General features: G+C 41.6%; 1 protein-coding gene across 3 annotated transcripts in view; it reads left to right on the top strand.

Annotated features, from left to right (window-relative positions):
• FAM219A (family with sequence similarity 219 member A) overlaps positions 1-21,446 on the top strand; it is a 102,608-nt gene that overhangs the window by 1,196 nt on the left and 79,966 nt on the right. The gene's annotated exons all lie outside the window — the stretch shown is intronic.

Below are 21,446 nucleotides of genomic sequence, written 5' to 3'. Positions count from 1 at the left end.
TTTGCAGAGAAGGAAATATTTGGGCTTGTGGGACTTTATGGCTGCAAAAATGGGCAGGTGGAGTGGTCTTGGTCTTTTGGTAGCTTCTGAAATGACACTTATGAAGGAAAGCCAGCTGGCTGGCAGCCATGGGAGGTGCTGTATCATCACCAAGTAGTCAAAAACTTAGTGTGAGCGTGTAGCTGCTTTGCCTTGATGCTACAGGCTTGCTTGTGTGGTGTCATGCCCCAGCTGCATGCTGCAGAACACCTGAACATCTGTAACCATCTGGGAGGGGTTCCCTTGTGTGTTCCTCTCACTCCTGCCTGCCTCTCCCCACTTGGAGGTGTGCTGCTGTGTGTAACCTGGGACCTGCTGAAATACAGTTCACCTTGGCATTAAAGTGAAAGCTGGATAACAGGCTGAGTCACTCAAGATGTTGATTCCCTTTGGGACCTGGAGACAGTAAATTCAGTCTCAGTATCTGATTGTATGAGACAGTGATATGAAATGTTAGGAGAGGTGGAAATAACTTGAGCAAAATACTTGCACAGATCCTTTTGTCAGCATCTGAGGATAGCTGATTGGCAGGTTCCTGTTAGCACTGAAGGTACTACTGAGATTTCCAGTATATGGAACTGTATGTTGTTTAGGGTTGATGTACCAATCCTTGGTTTCTTGTTGCAGCTGGTGTTTGTAGAAAGTTGAGAACAAAGTAATTGTCTTGTGAACAGGAAGACTGTGAACTCCTTAAATTGAAATTACCCCTTAGTAGTAAGAAAAGCACAATTTTATTATGGTGGGAGTGTTGACAAATTATGAAAATATGTTACCTAGTTTTTTTGTTGTTGTCTAGTTCTTTAACTTATAACCTTTTTGCTGGGGAGTAAAACTCTGTACAAGCTGATGTGGACTTGTTGCACGCCCTACTTATTGTACTTGTTTTTATCAAGTAGAGGCAACAGATGTGACACGTTGATTATTCATTTTGTTGGGGGCAGTGGGCATAGCAGTGAGATAAGCCTGTTTGGAGAAGCTGTTGACAGATAAAAAATACTCCTAATTATTTTCTAGAAACCTCATGGTAATAGCAGAGGAGTGGAATTGGCACATGCATGCATGTTTGTATGGACCTGGAGTGAGCAGAACGCAAAAGAGGTTGTCTGGTCCAACCCTGCTGCCTCAGGATAGGGTGGCATGTTGTGCAGCAATGATAGCAGGCTTAGGAAGCAGGTTTCTTTCCCTTCTTCAGCATCCAAGAATTAGGAAAATTTCACGAAGGGCTTTAACATTTACAATAATAATAAAAAAAAGTACTCTGAACCTGTGCTTTAGGGTTTCCATTTATTTTTAACTAATGGAACTCATAATGAAACCTTGTGTATATGAGGGCCTGTTGCTGTCACTGGGTGTGTAGGATTCTTCCACGTGCCTGGAAGTGCTGCAGGCTCAGAAGTGGGACAGAACAAGTCTGGTGCAGCATTTCCTCTGCTTTGTAGCTCCTGGTCTGTATCTTGCAAGTAGGGACTGGATGCTTGCAAGAATCCTTGCAGTTTGGTTGGGTAACATGGTTCTGCCCCATATTGCTGCTTTGTTCTATTACATCTACCATTTGTCCCTTCCCTCTCCCTCCCATCCTATCCTTTAAAGTACAGAATACCCTTAACATCTTGGGACTTCTTGTTTCTTCTTCCCAATGTAAAAGCTTTCAGTTCCACATGGTCTCAGAGGGAGATGAGACTGGCAGCTTTTTTCACATCCAAAGGGCTGAGGTAGAAGTTCATTTTCCAGGTGGAACATAAGAGTCATTGTGAATTGCCACTGAAGCTGTAAAAAACAAAAAAACGTTTTGAAATGTCATCCCCTGGTCAAAGCAAATGGAGAAGGGGAAGTCCCTTTCTTGATTTGAAGTACATACACTATATGAAATGTTTTTTCATCCTATTTGGGTTGGAGGGTGTCCTGAGGGAGCAGTGTTTCTGCTGAGTCTGGCCAGTACCTGGCAGTGTGAGAAGGGTCCTGAAGTGACATTTGTGAAGCTAGGCCATACTTTAAATCCTTAAAAACTTGTGTTGGCCAGCATGCATGCTTCTGAACATCATCTTCATCTCCATTGATTGTGTTGTATTAGCTTGTGATGTCTTTATGCTGAACTCCAGGGTAACCACTGATGATCTGCCTAGAAGCCGTCTGACAGACAGGTCCATTGATCTGCTAGTATTCAAAGTTAAGAGATAGCTGTTAAGTGCTGAGGGGAGGCTATTCTTAGAAGGTAGTCTGAAGCCTTCCAGAGCCCCTCAGCCTCCAAACCTCCCACTGATCCTGGCACTATTGACCAGCTGTCTGTCAGGGGTGATAGTACACTAATGTCTGGTGTCCATCTAGTATATCCTGACAATTACCAGTGTTGTATTTACTGAGGACGGACAGAGAACCTGATACATCCATGGCATTTTGCAAAAGTAACTTCTTAAATGCTCACATGTGCAGGGCGAACCTTCTTTCCTTGCCAGCCTTGTCCAACTGAGGTCTGCATTGGCATCTCACTGGGGCTAAGGACAGCATCTAAGAAGTACAGACTGGAGCTGTGTAGAGTACTGCTTGTTTTGACAAAGCCTACCAGGATTTCTGATTGCTGTGAGTTACTCTCTGCTAGTAAGTCAGATACGGGTTTGTGAAGCAGAGCTGAGAAGCATTTGGTCTGCAGGCTGCACACTGGACAGCTCTATCAGGCATCCTCGCATCGGATGCAGTGATATGAAGTTAAGAAAGAGGGCAATAATTTCCTCCTCTCTCTAGCCTGTTTGGATAAGCACTGCAGAGTCAAGCATGCTGTCTAGACTCTCCTTGACTGCTACAAGTGTGTTACGAGAACTGCTGTGTACTAACACAGACCCAAGGAAAGGTTCAGCCGGAGCTGCCATGGGCAGATGGACGGGGTGGCATACAGACCTTGGTTAAACATTGGCAGGTTGTAGAATGGGACGAGGCCTAGTGTTTCACATCTTTGCAAGGCACACCACTGTGCATATTGTGGCACAATACTGGACCTACTCAATGTGGTAGGGAAGAAAGACTGGCAGCTGACCCTTGGCCACATTTTCGTGGTGTCTCTTCATGAGAATGGGATGGTCTGTTCTGATCCCCTTTTCCTATCTTGGGTACTTGTGGCTCTTGGCTTCCATGCCAAAAATACCTGGCTCTTCGCATTAATATGAACTGATTTACAAGGGGGTCTGTTTACTCCTAAGGCTTAGTATCATGTCTTCCTTATTAAAATGATGCAAGCTCAACTGTGGAAATTTAGTTTCTATTTGATCTCTGACTTGGCTTGTTACGATCCTTCTGAACTGACAAAAAGGGCTCTCTCTTCATTTAGTTTCTGACATACTTCTTTTTGCAGAGGTAGATGTTAAAGGGAGAGAGAGAATAAGGGACACTTGCAGAGTGAGGATACTGCAGAGAGAAATAATTGAAATAGTCTTTGAAATAGGAATTAAGTAGCCTATAATTATGTGTTGACCCATCTTTTCCTCAGCAGTGGAGCCTCACTGGCTGTTCTCCCTGTGATTTCTAAGTCTATGTTTTGTGTTGTTAGCTAAACTCCTGCGAAGTGCTTAATATTTTTGACTTAAAAAAATGCACTGAGCATGATGCAGTGGGGTTGTATTTTGAATTCCACTGATGCATGAAACCTTCCTGGGCCCGTGTCTCTAGGATATACTAAAGCACTGGCTGGCACGTGATGGCAGACAGATGACGGTGTTGGATCATACGTTGCTCATATACACTGACATAGACATTTTCTGTCCTTAGCACAAAAATGGCAGTAAATGTGCTCTTGCCCACATGGCACCAGTATGACTTTTCCTAAGAAAAAGCACCTGTCAATGTGCAGCAGCTTCAGAGAAGCCTTGACACAAACTCCTGAGGCTTTGGCTTGTGTTCTGACAGCAGCAGCTGGAATGCAGTATTTCTGTTTCCCAGCTCCTGGTCCGCATGAAAAATGGGATCTCTTTCCAGATAAATTGGGCTGATGGTTCTTATATCTCTGAAGAATTGTGGTCAGGCTGTTTCCTTGTAGATGTTTGCCAGGCTTTGGGATCTTGGATTGGTGCCTCTAGTTTTGACAACAATAGCCAACCTAAGGATTTTGTTTAGCCACATCCTACAGTGATGCTGTTGGCTTTTTAGCAGAGGTGGCAAATCAATGCTGATTTTGGAGGTGTAAAATTTTCTGAAACTGTAAAGATAGAAAATTTCTATACAACTTTTTTTTGAACATGAGAAGAGGAAAACAGAGAAGAAAACATTAGATTGTCTACTGGATACTTAGTTTAAAAAAAAATAAATATAATTTTAGTCAGTGGACAGTAGGAGTGCTTAGCATGCTTGTATAAACTGCATTCTTGTTTTTTTAAAATATTGACTATCTCATTCTAGGAGGGTCATTCTGTGTGTGTTAAGATGTCTTTGTTTTGTCTGATGCATACCTAAAATGGGGGAAAACCTAAAAATAGAAAATCAAAAGTAACTAAGAGGAAAAAAGAAAGGTTATACCTGTAGGGGATAGAAATAGTCTGTTAACATAACAGTAGTTCTCTAATGCAGATGCACAAGAAACTCATCTTTCTGGAAGCAAAAAGCTTCTAAAGTGAAAATGTCATCCCCGTGTGCATTCGTTGTAATGTAGCCCAGGGCTTACACAGCTCTGTTTTGGAAATGCTTAAAATACATGGGATTTGTAATGTTGCAGTACTACAGGTTCTGAAATAGGACTATTTCAGATAGTGCTGCTTTTCATTATAGAGCCTGTTTTGTTGTGCTGCAGTGTTGTCTATAGCAGTAGTCTAAAGATTACCTCCCTGCACACTTTGGTTTATTGGGTTCATACTGTTCCCTCCCTGTCCCGTATCAGGCATTTGGTGCAGATGTACAGGAGCATTTTTATTACTACCCTAGGCCAAGCTGAAACTCCAGCAATGATCCAGTACAGGCTTCCAAGGACTGTGGTGAGGGATGCAGCTGGTGTAGCTAGAGGATGACCTGTCAGGACATGGGAGCACGTTCTGGCTGGCACTGTCTTTACAGGCACATAGTTTCCTTTTCTTTGTACAAGCTCTGATTATGGTTGTTCTGTCAGTCATGTTAGAAAAATCTCTTCTTGAGTGAAGAAAGGTGTTTAAACAAGGGTACTGAACTCTGTTAAGGTTTAAACCTACACAGTCCCCTCCTGAGATTCTTCCACAGCTCCCAGGAGCTTGCTGTCTGTTGCTTGATACTAGTATCTACTCAGATACTAATTTCTGCTACTAATACAGCCAGCAGGTAGTGGTAGGTCCATGAAGAGTTGGACAAGATGAGCAAAATGCCAGAGTGAGAGGGGAGAACAAGGCAGGCCTGAAATTCTGCAAGCCTTCATTCAACAAAAGCCCTCAGCTTACCAACAGGGCTGTAGGGCTTATGTTGCCTCTCTGCAGTTAAGTCTTTCTGGCTATGAATTTGCAGATTGAACTTGATAAGAATAGAAGAGGAGACTCCATCACTGATTTGATCTATGGAGCAGGGGATGTAGGAGTTGAGCTGGCTAACAGTAGGACTGAGAGTCAGTTGGTCATGATGGTGTGTCTGTTTTTCCCAGACATTTTAAGACCTTGACTGGAATAGTTGTCTTGCAGCTTCTATGCAGATCAATTACCTGTCACTTTCCACAGACAGTCTGTAGAAATGTGTCTGTGCTTTCCCCTCACACTCGCCCATGCCATGCATCTTAGGTGAAGTCTTGTGCCATTTTGAATATAAGGTCCCTCTAAGGTTATTCTATATCTGTCACTGTAAAATTACCATAGTAGCATTGCAGCCTCTTTCAGCTAGTAAATCCAGCAGTTCCCGCTTGGACCCTGTGTTGTCTATGCTTTCTGAGGTTTAAAGTGTGATCTTGTGCAATGGATTGGTGTCCATTTTGTAGTATGCAATAGAAAGCAAGTATTTGCTTCACTGATGTGGCTCTGAGGAGTGAATTGGAGTGAATGAAATTCTAGGTGGAAATTTTCTTTGTTTTTGAAGACTACTTGCTAGGGAATCTGCTCAGCTATTGGACACATCAATCACCAATTAACAGGATAGCAAGAATGGTCACTCTGGGAAACTTCTTGCAAAAGATGCTCTTGTAAGTACATGCAGAATATACTGGCTGCATTCTAGCTGCTCTTATTAGGTGACTTGCTGAGTCATCTTAGCTGTGGACTGAAATAAGTTTATTTTCAGTAATAAAACTGAAAATAGCACATGCTGCTTTTGTTGAGAAAAGCCTTGGCTCTTTAAACATGGGTAAGATTTGCTGTACAGAAGGGAAAAGGGAGCTTACCACTTGTTACATCTTTAAAACCTATTCCTGCTATACTGGCAAGCTGTCTAGTGGAGGTGCAGCCTTTGTGAACAAGTTATTTTGCTAGGACATACTTAAATTCTTCTTGATCTTAGTACTACTACTTTACTACAGCTGTTGACAAGTTGTCTGTCTGGACTTAGTGGAGAAAGCCTAAACAAAGCCATAGTACAGATTAGGCTAGCCTATAATAACTAGCCACCAAGTAATTCCTGTATCCAAGCCCCATTTGTCTGCCAGAGCACATTGTTGAGACTGTCAGGCTTTTGTTTCCTCCCATTTCCAGGACCATCAGACATGAATCCTTCCTCCTTGGTTGTGGTGCAGTGTCTTGCCTCACCCTTGTCTGACACTGTTTTTCTCTTTCTTCATTGTGTCCTTAGTGAACTGAGATCCATTAGTATGAGCAGCTGACCTTTTGAGCTCTGCAGTGTTCAGTCTAATAAATCCTGCAGACAGTCTCTTTTTCAAGGAGCCAAGCACAGCAGTGATATTCTAATGATCATCATTTTTCTTTGTCTTGTGTGTTTTACTGATTGCATGGGAATGTAGGTTAGTGATTTAGTACATCCTTATTCAAATGAACTGTTTTATTTAGGTTATGTCTTGTTTCAGTTTGTATGTGGCCCCAGGTGAAAGCAAATCTTGGTTCCTGTGTCAGTGTCGGAGATGTTTATGCTGACCTAATTATTGCTTCATTCCCTAACTCCCACTGAATTTGGCATGTGGTGGTGTCTTTCCGTTCACTAACTTTGCCACAGTTCTAGAGCTTTTGAGCTGACATGAGAGAGCCTGTTTTGGTGGCGGCCTCTCCTGCTTATTGCTTTCAAGCAGATCTCATAGGTTGGCCAGCAGAAGATAATTTTTTTTTTCTGGTGGACCAAGTATCTTCAGCTTCCTTATATGCAATAATTTTTGTATTTTCATCAGTTCTTTATTTGAGTCCCATGCACTGAACCTATTCAGTTCAAGGTAACTTGAGAATTTTCATGTTTGTGTGCACCTCTGTGATGCTACTCTCAGACTTAAGGTGCTTTAAGCTTCTTTTTTTCCCCCAAAGTGAGAAAGTACTGCAGTTCTCACAGAAAAACAGTTGAAAGAGCACTAAAGGACTTGTTGGTTAGAGCCGTGTTTGTAAAATCAGAAGGGATTAATTTATGCTTGTCTATGCTCTTTTGTTAATATTTCTTAAATCATGTCCCCAGACAGTGAACTGTGTTGGTCTAACTCTTTGCTGATGTAGCAGCCTTTCAGCAGACTAGTGATAGGACATTGTAAGCAGATGAGCCTTCCCATGTTTTGAGCCAAGCTAGTTTTAGGAAAGTAACATCTGAGAGCATGTCAGAGCGTACAGGTCTAATATCTGTTAGAGATGAGACAGTAAGTGGATTAAAATCCACTCTTCCTCAGCTTCCCAGTCCTACTGAATTGCTAGTTGAACTCCTGACTGAAATAATTGTTGTTGTCTTGCACTGCAGTGATGTGAGGTGTTTGTTAAGGTCACCATATATTAAAAAAACCAACCTGTAAATTCTGTATGTCATTGAAAGAGGTACTGGAGTACAGTAAGCCCAGTCTGGTCCTCAGTGTTTTTTGTATTGACTGTCAAACAAATCGCACAGGAACCATAGTGGTGATGCTAATTTATTCAGTAGAGCAGTTCCATAAGACAAATCCTCATGTTTGTGGCCAAGGTTAGAAAGCTCTGCATGTTAAGGCTTTTGCCTGCAATTGTTAATGCAGTAGATGAATGCACTTAGTACTTGTGAGGCTTATCCTCATTGGTTGTGACTTGACTGTGGGGTTTATTTTTGAATCTGAAACTTGTTTTCTGGTCAGTTGTTGCAAGTAGCTTAAGATGTAGTAAAAGACAAATTTCAATATTTTTTTTTTGCAGAACTAAACATCCAGGGAGCTGTCTGAGCAAGCTGACCTGAGAAATGGGATAGAGAAGGAGAGATATCTATATTGCATGGGGTATATGTTGTTAACTGAAAAGAAAGAACAAATAGGACTGTTCTTGGCCAGAAATGGCATTGTAAGCTTTTCCCTGGCACAGTCTTGTGACTGACACTTCTAAAAACAATACGCTTCTTTGTATGAAAGCATGATTTTCTTCCCAACCACGTGCATGTGATGCAAAGGGAAAATACATCACCTCTTACAGCCAGAGCAGATACTCCAGTTGACCACATAGAGACAGGCTTTCAGCAGGCACCGCTTTGTGGTTTGAGGCGTAGAAAGGAAAGATTGCACTGATGGATCAAAACTAGTGAAGGTTCATCCTTCCAGATTTGTGTGCTTTGGAGCAGGAGGTCTCAGGTGTATAGAGAAATGTCCAGTGTTCCTTTGTCCATACAGTGACCTGCCCTGTTGCCTTAGCCTCTGCAGCAGCACTTCCAGTCCCATGCTTCTGTGGGACAGCTGTGTTCCAGCAGCAAAATAGGTTTAATTTAAGTACAACCTGCATCATCAAAATTCTGTAACGCATTTCAGTTGTAGCATTGAGCCCTAATCGATTCAAATGTGAATTTATTTTGCAAGCACAAGAGAATGCACAGTACCTGAACCTTGCTTCATGTAGCATTTGGCTGTGGAATATCTGTGGAGTAAGAGATAGCTGAGCAGGGTATCCCTTGAGACAAGCTGCAGGGATGGTATGTGAACAGGATGGGAATGAGTAACAGGGCTTCACTGGATCTATGTGATACAGAAGCAGCAGAAAAAGCTTTTTTTCCTAAGCTTAGGATTCTCAAACTTTGAAGAATCTTGCAAGCAAAGTTGTGTTGTAGTCCAGGGAGGGCTTTACTATTCCTCTCTCCCCTGCCAACCTCTTTCAGGTCTGTGGTTCTGCCTAGGTCTCTGATCTTAATTTCCCTTTATGTACAGAAAAAAAAAAAAAGTGAATAGCAATACTGAGAATAGTTATAGGAACAGCATGTTCACAGACTTTGAAGATGGAGGTCACCTAGCCCACTGGAGCATGTAAAAGCTGCATTTCGTGTTGGGTTGTTGGCAGTTGATAAGCCCAGGGGAGACTGCCAGCTAGTGATTCCATTTCTGTAAACATGTATGTCTCAAAAGTTGCATTTAGATTTCAGTTTTGTTCTTTGCACTAGGATTAAGGGAATGAGTATGGTAAAGGAGTTAGAAAAAGTCCAGCTCTTCTTGAAAATGTGTTGCGATGCATCTGTACTGAGGTTCAAGTGGCAGGTATTGCCACTTCAGGATGTTAATGCAAAGATAGAGTCTAGAATTTTGCAAAGCAATTCCTCTGCTGCTCAATGGAGTAAAAAGTCATACTGCTCCTTGTCTTTGTTCCAGCAGAGCCAAAACCTTCAGTGTATGTCCTTTAGATAGCGTATCACAAAAGCAATTCTCTGAAAAGAGTTTCTTGTATGTCTTGCAAAAATTAGGGCAAAGTGGTTGTGAAAATAACAGATGATCCATGCTGTGCATGTAAGAATTGTTAGAAAGAGATTATCTGTTTATGGGAGAATGCTTCATTTGGATTATGTAGCTACATTTATAATCCATGCTTTCTGCAGAAAAAAAGTTTCTTCATGCTGCAGTGGGAAATGTCAGATACGAGGCTTTCTTAACTCCAAACTTCTGTACTTGCAACATTGAATTCTTAAACAATTTATTTCTGAATTTGGGTGGAAAAATTCTGCAGGTAGAGAACAACCCATCAAAAAAAGTTTGTCAGTTGAGGATGATTGTTAGCACACATGAAATCTAGAGGTGCTTCTGTATTGACTTTCAGAGGTTTGCAGTGCTTGCCACTTGCTTTGTGGCCATATGCTGTGCTCCATTTGACAAACAGAGATTCATGAACACACTTAACCTCTTTTCAGTGACTGCAACCCTGGTTGCTGTCCAGTCTGGGTATGAGATGCAGGAAGTATGTGTGTGTTGCCAAGACACCAACTCGCTTTTCAACTCCGATCTGGAAACTAGTTAGTCCATGATAGAGACTCTAATAGTGCCAAAGATTTGCCTTGCTTGTTCAAATGATTAACTCTTGAAGCAATATTTAGTACTGTGTGCCTATATAGCAGTCCAGATTTGAGGAGCTGGTGGCTAATATCCAAGCACCAGCCTGGAGAGGCATGAGGAGCTTTTACTGGTGTAAGATGTGTATTTGATGCTGGCTTACTTACTTAATTTCCTTACCCATTTTATGGTTCTTTGATTCTGTGTTATGAGCAAGAAATTTTACTCTTAGTAAGTCGTGGCAGTTTGACAGTGGCTCTGGTGCTGAACGACCATTGATAAGTCTGTAAGATTAGAAAAATTCAGTGTTAAGTGTTCAAACTTTTCAACTTCTAAGTTTACATTTGGCTGCAAGGTTATTCTAGTGTTGCAAATTCACTTAATTGCACAAGGTGCTGATAGCCCTTTCAAATCTTAATTAGTATGAGGATCAAACATTTGAACTTTGGTTTCTGACTGATCTTTTGTGGAAGATTGGTCAGAAATTTAGGAACATGTGGTAGACTTTTTTTAATAGATACGTAGGAACTCAAAATCAAGTCCTGTTCTGTTTTCATTGACTATTTCTTTCCAGGCCAGTTGATACTTTGTTTTTGAAAGATCTTCAAATGGTCTCTGGAGTCTGGATTGCTATATAATTAATAACTGGGAGAAAGCTAGATGCTTTTACCACAGGTATCCTCCGTTGGTACAGTGGTTGGTAGATACTGCGGAAGAACCTGCCGGGCGACTTAGCATAAATTCAAAACTCATTAACATCACAGGGAATTACCAGCAGTTGGCTGAAATAGTGATAACGTTTTCATGCTGACACACAGAGAGCCAAGAGGCATGACTGAGGCAGGCCTATTAAATACTGCTCCAAGCTTGACCTTCTGAAGTATATTAGACCCTTGCTGAGATTTTTATTCCCATGGTACTGCAAACTTGTTTTTTTGGTTTAGCAGGGCTGAAGAAGTTGCTCTTAATAGTCTGAAGCTGTACTTCAGGCTGTGATCTTAATTGATAAACATGACAAATCCTTTAATTTTTCAAGGTTGAAGTCAGTTCATCCTTTTTGTCATGCAAAGATAGAAGTGCTTTTCCTTGGTTAGTACTGGGGCATGGGACTTCTGTTGAATGCCAGTAACAATAAAAAAAAACCTTCAGCTTAACTGGTAAATCATACCAAGTTTAACCGGGATCACTCCCAAATTAGTATTTTGCTATTTGCATTAGTCCTCTACTGCTTTTTCTTTTGGAACAACTGCTACTGTGTGTCTAAATAGCAGGTTTGGGATGGACATATGCCTGCACTTCCAAGACAAAGCTGCTTCCCTGGTAGTAGGTTGTAGTGCTTACAAATGCTGTATTGCAGTGAATAGTGAATGCCATTATGACTCTCTCACTGCCACTGGAATCCTCTCAAACTTCAAAAAAGTGTTATGCATTTGGAAATACTATCCTTCACTCAAATAGTATGTCAACAGCAGTATCAATTGCCATTTTGTATTGCTGGGTCAGATTTTTCAAAAGCTAGCTATTGTCTTTCCCTGAGTTTCTAGGTAAGTTTTGCTGAATATGTCAGCCTGACCCTCAGTTAATACCTCAAGTGCCTGCCCAGAGCCCAAGTCTATTGTAAGCAAGTGCTGCCTGAACTCAAGCTTTGCTCTGGATCAGCTGGTGTATGCAGTGCTCAGGTGGGGAGCATGTATAGCGCTCTGAACCAGAGCTACTTGATTAATTTGTAGTAGGGTACTCCAAATACATGCTCCAGCCAAGTTCTTGGTGCATCTCATGGATTTGGAAGAGGGCATTGTGCTGTGGTTGCTTTGAGTACTGGTGGGTTGTACAGTACCCTTCACAGGGCAAGAGGTACCTAACAGACATGGTAAAAACCCTTTATGGTTAGGATTCAGATTAATCCTCTACTAAATAGTGTCAACAGTTCAAGTTACAGGCTCCTTAAATGCTAAAGCAACCAGATGGCAGTCTTCTGAAGTTATTTTAAACTACTTAATTTTGTCATGCAGAAACTTTTTATTAAAAAAGCTAGAAATATAAAATCTTAAAGATTTATTGTTGCAGTATTTTAATAGTTTATTTAGCAGTTCTGTCTGAATTTGTCCTGTTTCTACCTGCTAGTATTTACAGGTTTCTTGGTAATTACTCTACAGTAGGATGGAGAGAGGGCTAATAAACCGCTGAGGTTTACTAAATTTTTTTTTTACTGCTTGCTGAAGCATAGGAAGTGATTCTGTAAATCTGGCCTTCTTTCAGTTTGTCATAGCACCTGGAAAACTACCAACCATGCCCAGTGAATGTTTCAGCCTAGTTAAAGTTTTCTGACTTGGGTTGCTGCTCTGCAGCTCACCTGGGTTTGTACCAGGAAAGAGCAAAAACTTTATTTAGGGCAGAGAGTTGTGCTGGGTGATATGTGTAGATCGGAAATCTCTGAATTGAAAGTAAAAGTGTATTTTGAAATTGAAAGATTTATCCCTGAGATCTCAGCACTGATGAGCGGGGGAGAGAGAGAATAACATTTTAAGGAGCTGTTACCACATGGTGTGCCTCCAGGTCAGTGGATATCTTGTTATCTGCTGCAGGTGTTCTGCTGTCTTCAGACCTGGCTGAAATGCAACATCATCTTCAATTGCACAAAGCTAGTGGACTCTTGATAGATCCTATTAGTCCCCAAGTGTATAGAAGAATTTTAGCAGTCTCCTTGAAAAAACCCAAACCAAACAAAACTAAAAAACCCAAGCCATTTAAAAGGTCTTCATGCTTGAGGACATCACACTTCTGAGTCAGTAGATGGAGAGTGTTTTACTTATTGCTGAGATTGGTCTCTGTCCTGTCTTGTTATATCAGAAAGTAGTGCTCTGTGAAGAGCTTAAATTGAGTAGTGAGGGAGACCATCAGTGTGTCTAATGCCTCAGGGATAGAATAGCTGCTAGAAATCCCCCTTAAAACCACAAAGAAGGACCCTACAAACCTACAAGTGGTAGATTTTTTTCAGGGTTGTAAATAGGATGGTATGAGCGTAGTGAGACTGGGGCAGGGATATGCTCCAGACAAAGGTGAGAAACTGAAGTGTAAGGGCAGAGTCGATTAGAAGGAAGATGCAGGTGGAGACCTCCTGGAGGAAGACCACTGCAGCAGTGGTCTGGTTCCCTCTCTAGTTTCCTCCCTTCCTGCCCCTGAAGTCAGATTGAGAAATAAGAAATAAAGGAGAAACCTTTTGGTTTGGTTCCAAACCTCAGTTGGTATGTTTGAGATGAGCAACACCTTCCCTTTGAATCTGCATTGTTACTACTAGGTTGGTATGAAGGAAGGATTGAGATTCTTACAGCTGCCACTGAAAGAAAATTAATCTTTACGTGTTGCTTTGGTTTGTTCAAGCTCAGTAACTTCTGGTAAGAGGATGTAATTAGTTCTATTTGAGATGTTGAGCATCACTACAGTTTTTACGCAGTCTTGGGTACTAGGTGCTGGCTTTGGTACTGCATCAATCTTTCACTGGGCACTAGATGTTTCCCTTCCAGCAGTAACTGTAGTGGGTGAAATATTAGAACTCTTTAAGTCTTAATCCAGGTTTCTAAAATAAATGATTGCATGGCATTGCTCTGGAAAAACAGAGTTTCATAGTACATTGTCTAGCAGTAGCAGTGCACACACTTTTCCAGGCTGTATATGTATCTTGCACACACTTCTCCGGGTTCTATCTTACAGTGCAATGGACAGTCTTCAGTAACATCCATGGCACGTATTTAAGCTCTACTTACATGGATGTGTAAACTTAACTGTCTCACTTCTGATGTGGTGTTGCTGCAAGCTTCTGTCACTTCTTCCGCAGCAAGTTGCATGGTCTAAGTCTCAAATGTTATAGCCAGAGATGAGTCTGTGGCCGTACATGCCAGGAAGCATCACAGGACACAGACTAGCCCCAGATGTTAGGCTGTGCCTTATGCTTCATCTTGAGTGACTCTTGTGCTAAAGTTTATGGAAGCAAATCTGGGATGCTGGGCTAAAAGTTGCTGGTAAAGGAGCTAGCAGGGTTTCTTTCTCATCTCCAGAGGAGCTGCTCTTTGAAGTCCATATGCCTTTCTCATAACTTGAAGAAGATTTTCTATAGTTTTAACAATGTCTATGGTGCTCGGTTAGGACTGTCCTCCCTATAACTCAACTGCAGGGTAGTCTTTACTGTGCTGAATGCCTATTGAATGCAAAGGCCAAGTAGTATCAAGAAGAAAAGGTAGTATTACTTAGAGTGCTTGCTTAAAAAGCTTTTGCCCAGCTTTTATAGAATGCATCTGTGGCTTAATGTGACATGTCTTATTTTTAATGCAGACAGCCCCCCTTCTGTATGCTTAATGTTATCTACAAAATGTGCAAGAGAAACAGCAGCTTTCAAGGCTGGCCTTTAGATTGGAGAAATTAAGCTGCATTACAGGGTCCAGTGAATGGGCTAAATATCTAGTGAACAGGAGGAGGTGTATGTGGTGGTCCCTTTTCTACCTGCAGGCTTCTGACAAGTTTGGGTAAGCTGGAGTAATTCAGGGCTTGCAACGTAAAGCTTTCCTGTAAACTGTCATTTCACTGTGTTGGTGCAGCAAGTACACAGCAGTACAAAGAAATCGAAAGACTGTGGGCCACTCCAAAAGCACATGTGTAGGACTTGGGGTGTAGGCAGTGTGTTTCTGGTCTGTGGTCACTAGCTAAACCTGTCACATCTACTTGTCTCATCTGCTATAACCCCTTAGCCTGCGTTGCTGTTTGTAGCTGATGGTTTTTTTCCACCTATTTGGCCCTACCTTGAGGAAGGTTTCTTCCCTGGTAAGGGAGAAATTGCACCCAAGCTCAATCCACTGTGGTCTGCTGAAGGGAGAAATTTTAAAAATTAAGCAAAGTCTTTCTTCTCTCCTCCAAATTGTTTGAATCTATCCTGTCTGTAAACTTTTGTCCCTTTTATTTTTATTATTTTTATTATTTATTATTAAAGAACAGCTGTTCTTTAATAGAGAAACCTGGACAACTGGTAGTGAAGAGTCTTAGTTGTGTCCCGAAACGTGTAGCATGTGGGCAAGAGACACAGAAATCTTATGATGAGCCGAAGTCAGTAAAACTTTCTGCTCAGTGGAAGAGTCTTTTTGCCCAAATTTCTGGGAGATTCATGAGGTGATGTGCCCCATCACTGTGAAAACTGTCATCTGGTAGATATATTGGGAAAGCCCTGCTGTAGCCCTCTTTGGTGATATGCTGCACATCTGTGGGCCCTTCTGCTTCTCAAAAGAGCTATAGATACGAAACTAGGTAGTGAGCTTTGCTTTCCAAAGGAAGAGGTGGCAGACAGCAGAAACTTCAAATTTGAAGTCTTTTGTCTAGAATAAATGATGGTTCTTTGAAAGATTTAAATTTACTATATGCAGTGTTGATTAAGAACATGCTAATTTTGTGGTGCTGTACCACTGTATATTTAAGTATAACCAGGTCTAGGTGCTAAAAAAACAACTCTTGAACCAGATAGTTGTACTTAAATGTCAGCTCTGTGTCAAGCAAAAACATCTGATTTGATGTGTGCTGAATTAATATTGATTAAAATTACAGTCTCAGTTAAGCAGAGTCTGGCAGTGGTTTGCTTGTGTTGCTATAGGCAACCAACACATTGCAAACTTACTGAATATTAGATTTGTATTTCATGTTTTCATGGTCTTTCTGGTAGAAATAGGGTTTCTTCCTATAGATGGGGAACTCTGACAGCCATTTGGGTACACAGAAGCAATGCTAACAAGATCAGGGATTTAGATGTCAGTTCTTAATTGATTATTTTTCTAAATGTCTTTCCACTGTGGAACAGTTTTTCTGTTTAATTCTGTCTTTGCTTCCTGGGTGGTTAGGGGCAAATACATCAGCACTTCACAACACTCACCCTGCATATCTAAGACTAAAAAATGAATTTTGAGTTTACACTTCAGAAGCTCCTCTGGGATTATGGCAGTTTTCTTTGTGGAGGTATTAGCTGCCTTCCTAAGAAACCAACACGGTAGGTGAAGGTGAAACAGACTAAGTTAATAGACTGTTCACATCAGCTCTTCTTTGGAGCCCCGCAGCTCATAGCTCTCCTGGAAGCAGTGGAAATGCTACAACAACAACAACAAAAATCCAGAGAAAAATTGTCCTGGCAATGAAACAGTGTAGGGAACCTTACAGCTCCTTTGTGCTGGGTACGATACTTGTGTACTACAAATGATCTCTAATTTGATTTTGCAGCATTGATTTTTTTGGTCTTTTACCCTCTGGTTGTTCTCACTGAAGTGAGATGGTAGTAAGATGGTAGTAAGCAGCCATCATTGGCTAGAAGCATTCTTTTTCAATGAGTGTGATGTTCTGAATAGCCACCACTTACCTTGTTCATACAGGCAGGATGTGACAAGCTGGCTTAGTATTGGACCTACAGTTCTGAAATAGTTTCATTTTATGTAGACAACAAGTATATGAATATGCCTTGATCAGAAATAAAAATTATTTCTGTAACAACAGAAATTTTTGTCTCTTACATCTTCATGATTTTAATCTCTTACAACTTAATGATTTGGCTGTGTCTTTCAGCCCATGGTGCATGATTTAACAATCTCTTTCAGTATCCGCTATGTAACATTTTCTTCTAATGGATTTCTTAAGTCTCTTTCATGGAAGGAACCTCCTGTCCAGTATGGGATAGGATGTTTTGTGGGCAGTCCTTGGCCTCATGCTGGTGATGGCTGTTACAACCACATGGGAAAAGGAGTGAGTATGGGATCCTGTTCTTCAGGAATATCTGGGGATTCATCTGTGCTGTAACCACATTAGCAACCCCAGGATAGTGTAGAGGTGCCTGAATTAATGTTAAACTAAGCATCTCAATCTAGGCATCCCAGCATGGAGCCCAGCGGGGCTGCAAGGTCTGTTCCGTAAGGCAGGTAATTTAGCCTTCAGTGAGCTTTGTGCTTTTTTGGTGAAAATACACCTCAGGTAACTTGTTTAAAGCTAAGTGGAGTTGTCTTTCAGCTGCATTGCAGCAGCTTACGTCGTTGTGGGTCCCTCAGAGCACTGAATTTTTTTTAGCCACATGGAAGAGATTTGCCTCTAAGCTCTGTAGAAGTGTGTGTATCGCCTCTTAGTTACATCTTCACTTACTAAGGTATTCAAGCTGCTTCCAGTGAGGTTACTTGTGGAGAGAGAGTTTGGAGGGAGATTTTTTTTGTTGTTCACTTATTTGACTTTAGTTTCATGGTTCCTAAACGCTGTGTTTTGTAGGTAACTCTGCAGGGGTAACAGTGGAAAGCTGGGCACAAGTGTCTATCCTTTATAAATGGGCAAGAAAAATTGGTTTATCTTAACAGTCAGTTGCTAGACTAAACTGTAATCAAATTTCCACACACTCAGCTACAGAATATTGCATGGACTTGCATACTGCTACAGTTGGTGCAACACAGTGATTACTGAAGGCAGTTTCTAGAGCTTTTTGCAGAGTAACAGTGGGTAGACAACAATGCCGCCATATTCCTTCCTAAAAAGCTATCTGGAAAGTGTTTTAGGAGGAGGGTTTTTTTGCATTCTACGGATGCTGGAAAAGTGTTTCAGATCAGGACAAGCTGTATGGATTGGCCTATGGTAACTGTTCTGTTCTTGCTTGAAGTAATTTTACTCAGTAAACCTTTTTCAAATACTTAGGGTGATTTCTGTAGGTGATTTCCATGCTGCCATGGTGCATGACTCTGGAGGCAACTGGAAATAATGGAAGATCTCTACAGTGTTCTCAGGAAAGCCATCATACAAGAGTGTTACATCACCTATATGCCTTGATTGTATCTGTAAAATAAGTAAATGGATGGGTGGGCAAATGGAGACTTACGTGAAGGTTCCTCCAGATGCTTTTGTAGGGCTGTGTTTAAAGGAGCAACTACTCAGGACTTTTTTCTAATAAGTATTTGTTTCAGCGTAGTCGTATCAAATATAGGAAATGTGTGTGCTAAAATAAAAACTCCTGCTAGACCATTGCTGGCTCAGCATCTTGTGTGGAAAAAACTGATGTAAATAGTCAGTGCCAATTGGTTGTAGTATTTGGCTTGGAGCTGCTGTGCAAAGTTTTGTCTCTGGAGGACAAGGTAGACATAAATGACTGAAAGTGCAATATTATTTCCTGGCTAGTCTGTAAGGCGCTCAGCCTTTTTATTGTGCTCTGCAGAGATTTGAGGCTTTCCTACACAGGGAGTTGTTTGGTTGAGAGTTTTCTTTATTAAGATGTCAGTATTTTGCATGACACAGTTCTGGAAATCAACTGGTTTGTTTTCAAAGATATCACTAAACATGCCTTTCTTAAAGAGTCTTCCTCCCTGCTAGCCTTTCTGCTACTGTCCCCCACGTTACTTCAAATTCTGTGGGGTCAAATCCTACTTCAAAAAACAGGATCTGGCCAGGTGTGTTTGTGTGCAATTGCAGGTTTCTGTCCTTGATGTGGGAGCCACTGAGCTTTGTGTGTGCCTGCAAGTGACTGCAGATGAAGCAGCTAACAAAAGATGACTTGCAGTTTCCCAGCAGAGGTTTGCAGTTTTGTTTTTTTGTGTGTGACAAGGTGTAGCTGTTGGCAATGGAGTGACAGCAGACTCCAGCACATGGGTCACAGGACCATCTGAGATGTGATGCAGGCTGTTGCATCTATGATAAGTTGTAGCAGAGCAGAGGGAAAGAGCCCCCAGAGAACTTCAAAGAAACAACCAATCCATCGGTCCCACACACAGAAGAGGAAGCCACAGGCTTGTCAGGTTTTTAGTGTAATGTCATTTCTGCCATGAAAGCAGCAATTAAGCTGTAATTAAAGAGTAGGGCTGGTGAAGAAATGCAGTAGGCCAGTGACCTCTAATAAGGCTTCAGGTGGGAAGGCACAGAGCTTGAAAATCAAATATTTTCCAAGGTCAGTATTTCTGACACCTTGGTAGACACAAACCTGCCACCAAAACCTGCTGGGGTGGCAGCAATATTAAATATAACACTTTGGTGTATGCATTGGAACTGTGCTTCTAGCTCTGGTTTATGACTGCCATGGTACTCTTGGCAAAGAAGCATGGCCATCAGGTAGAGGGAAGGCATTCTGCCCCTCTGCTCTACTCTTGTGAGACCCCCCCGGGCAGTACTGTGTCCAGTTCTGGAGTCCACATCCCAAAGAGCTGTTGGAGTGGGTCCAGAGAAGGTCCAGAAACATGATCAGAAGGCTGGAGCACCTCTGCTATGGAGATGTTGGGGTGGTTCAGCCTGAAGAAGAGAAGGCTCCAGGGAGACCTCTTAGCACCTTCCAGTACCTGAAGGGGCTACAGGAAAGCTGGGGAGGGACTTTTTACAAGGCTTGTAATGAGAGGACAGGGGGTAATGGTTATAAACCGTAAGAGGATAGATTTAGGTTGGACATTAGGAACAAATTCTTTCCTGTAAGGAGTGGTGAGACACTGGCACAGGTTGCCTGGGGAGGCTGTGGAAGCCCCATCTCTGGAAGTGCTCAAGGCCAGATTAGATGGGGCTCAGAGCAACCTGGTCTAATGCCCTGTTCAGGGCAGAAGGGCTGCAGCTACATGATCTTTAAGGTCCCTTCCAACCCACACCATTCTGTGATTTTATTAATTTATTTTCAGTAAATTAATGGGAAGATGAATGTATTGAAAATGAGGAGCGTTAATTACTCCAGTTTTGGGATACCTCCTTATTTTGCAGTGCACTTCTCAACATCTGGTTGTCAGCAGAGCAGAATTCAAAATGGGGGGGGGTTGGTTTTTTCACATCTTTTTTATCACTCCTGTGAATATGCAGTATTGCTTTCTGCTGCTGGAAAAGAACAGCAGTTGGTTAGGTAAGTATGTGTGTCCTGTACCAATATGAACACATTTCTGCACCCAGGAGACAAACAGCGAGGTTTCAGAAATGCCTGGTTAGTTGTCAGCCTCTTCTCTGATACTCTTCAACTTTTCTTCTTTCAAGCAAACACTTAAAAAAGATCCTCCGTGAAAGAGTTAAGCAGAGAAACACTCTTATATCCAAGTTTGAAGTAATATTCCCAGAAACTTTCTTTAAAAGTAGGGGATATAGTGGTTACTACACTTATTTTCTAAAAAGAAAGACATAGAAGAAGATGCTTGGAGTGTAGGAGAAGGGAAATTTCAGAGAGACGTGCAGAAACCAGTGCTTTGATGGTGAAATTTGGGTTATTATATTATTGCTTATTTTTACAGTCTCAACCCAGTGATCTCTGTCAGGTAGTGACCAGTAATAATATGGAACTTGCCAGGCATTTCACTGGCTAATGTAATTGAATTTTCTTTTAAATATGTAATCAGCTATTTTAAAATTAAAGTCAAATACTTCTTGCAGAATCAAGCTGTGTGAAGAAACTTGCTACCTTATAAATAAAATATTCAGAAGAATATGTGGTATCAATATGTCATGGTCAAACCAGCAAACTGAAGAAGTCACTGCCTGAACACTTGGTGCCTAAGTTTGATGTGCAGAGCCCCAGCTTTTATGGAAATAGTCTCTTCAAGGCCATGAGAGAGATGTTCAGGTTATTAAGCTGAACTACTTGAATAATAATTTTACAGCTGAGAAATTAATTGGAACTTGGAAAAAGGGAAGGAAGCTTACTTTTCGTCAAGATGTGAAAGATGTCAGAAGCAGAGACCTGCCTGTTCTGAAATAGTGTTGGACCAGTAGTCAGAAATATGATCAATTTTGCAACACATTGCTTCAAATTGTGCATTGATAATCTGGGATGTGCAGTGCTCCTAAGACTTCTCATTGCTTTTTAAATACTGGATTTAAGTTCAAGGGCAGCCTAGGTTGTAGTGACCACGAAATTGTGGAGTTCAAGATCCTTAGGGCAGCAAGGAGGGCTCAGAGCAACCTTACTACCCTTGACTTCAGAAGGGAAGATTTCAGCCTTTTCAGGGATCTGCTCAAGAGAGTTATCTTGGTATAACATCCTGGAGGGTAGAGGGGCCCATGGAAGCTGGCTGGTGTTTAAGGATCACTTTTTTCCAGGCCCAAGAGCATCGCATCCCAACTAAGAGGAAGTCAAGTA

Source organism: Apus apus, chromosome Z (assembly GCF_020740795.1).
Source record: "Apus apus isolate bApuApu2 chromosome Z, bApuApu2.pri.cur, whole genome shotgun sequence".
In the NCBI taxonomy this organism is placed as follows: domain Eukaryota; kingdom Metazoa; phylum Chordata; class Aves; order Apodiformes; family Apodidae; genus Apus; species Apus apus.
Note: the sequence above shows the minus strand (reverse complement) of the source record. Positions and strands in the feature narration are given on the sequence as shown.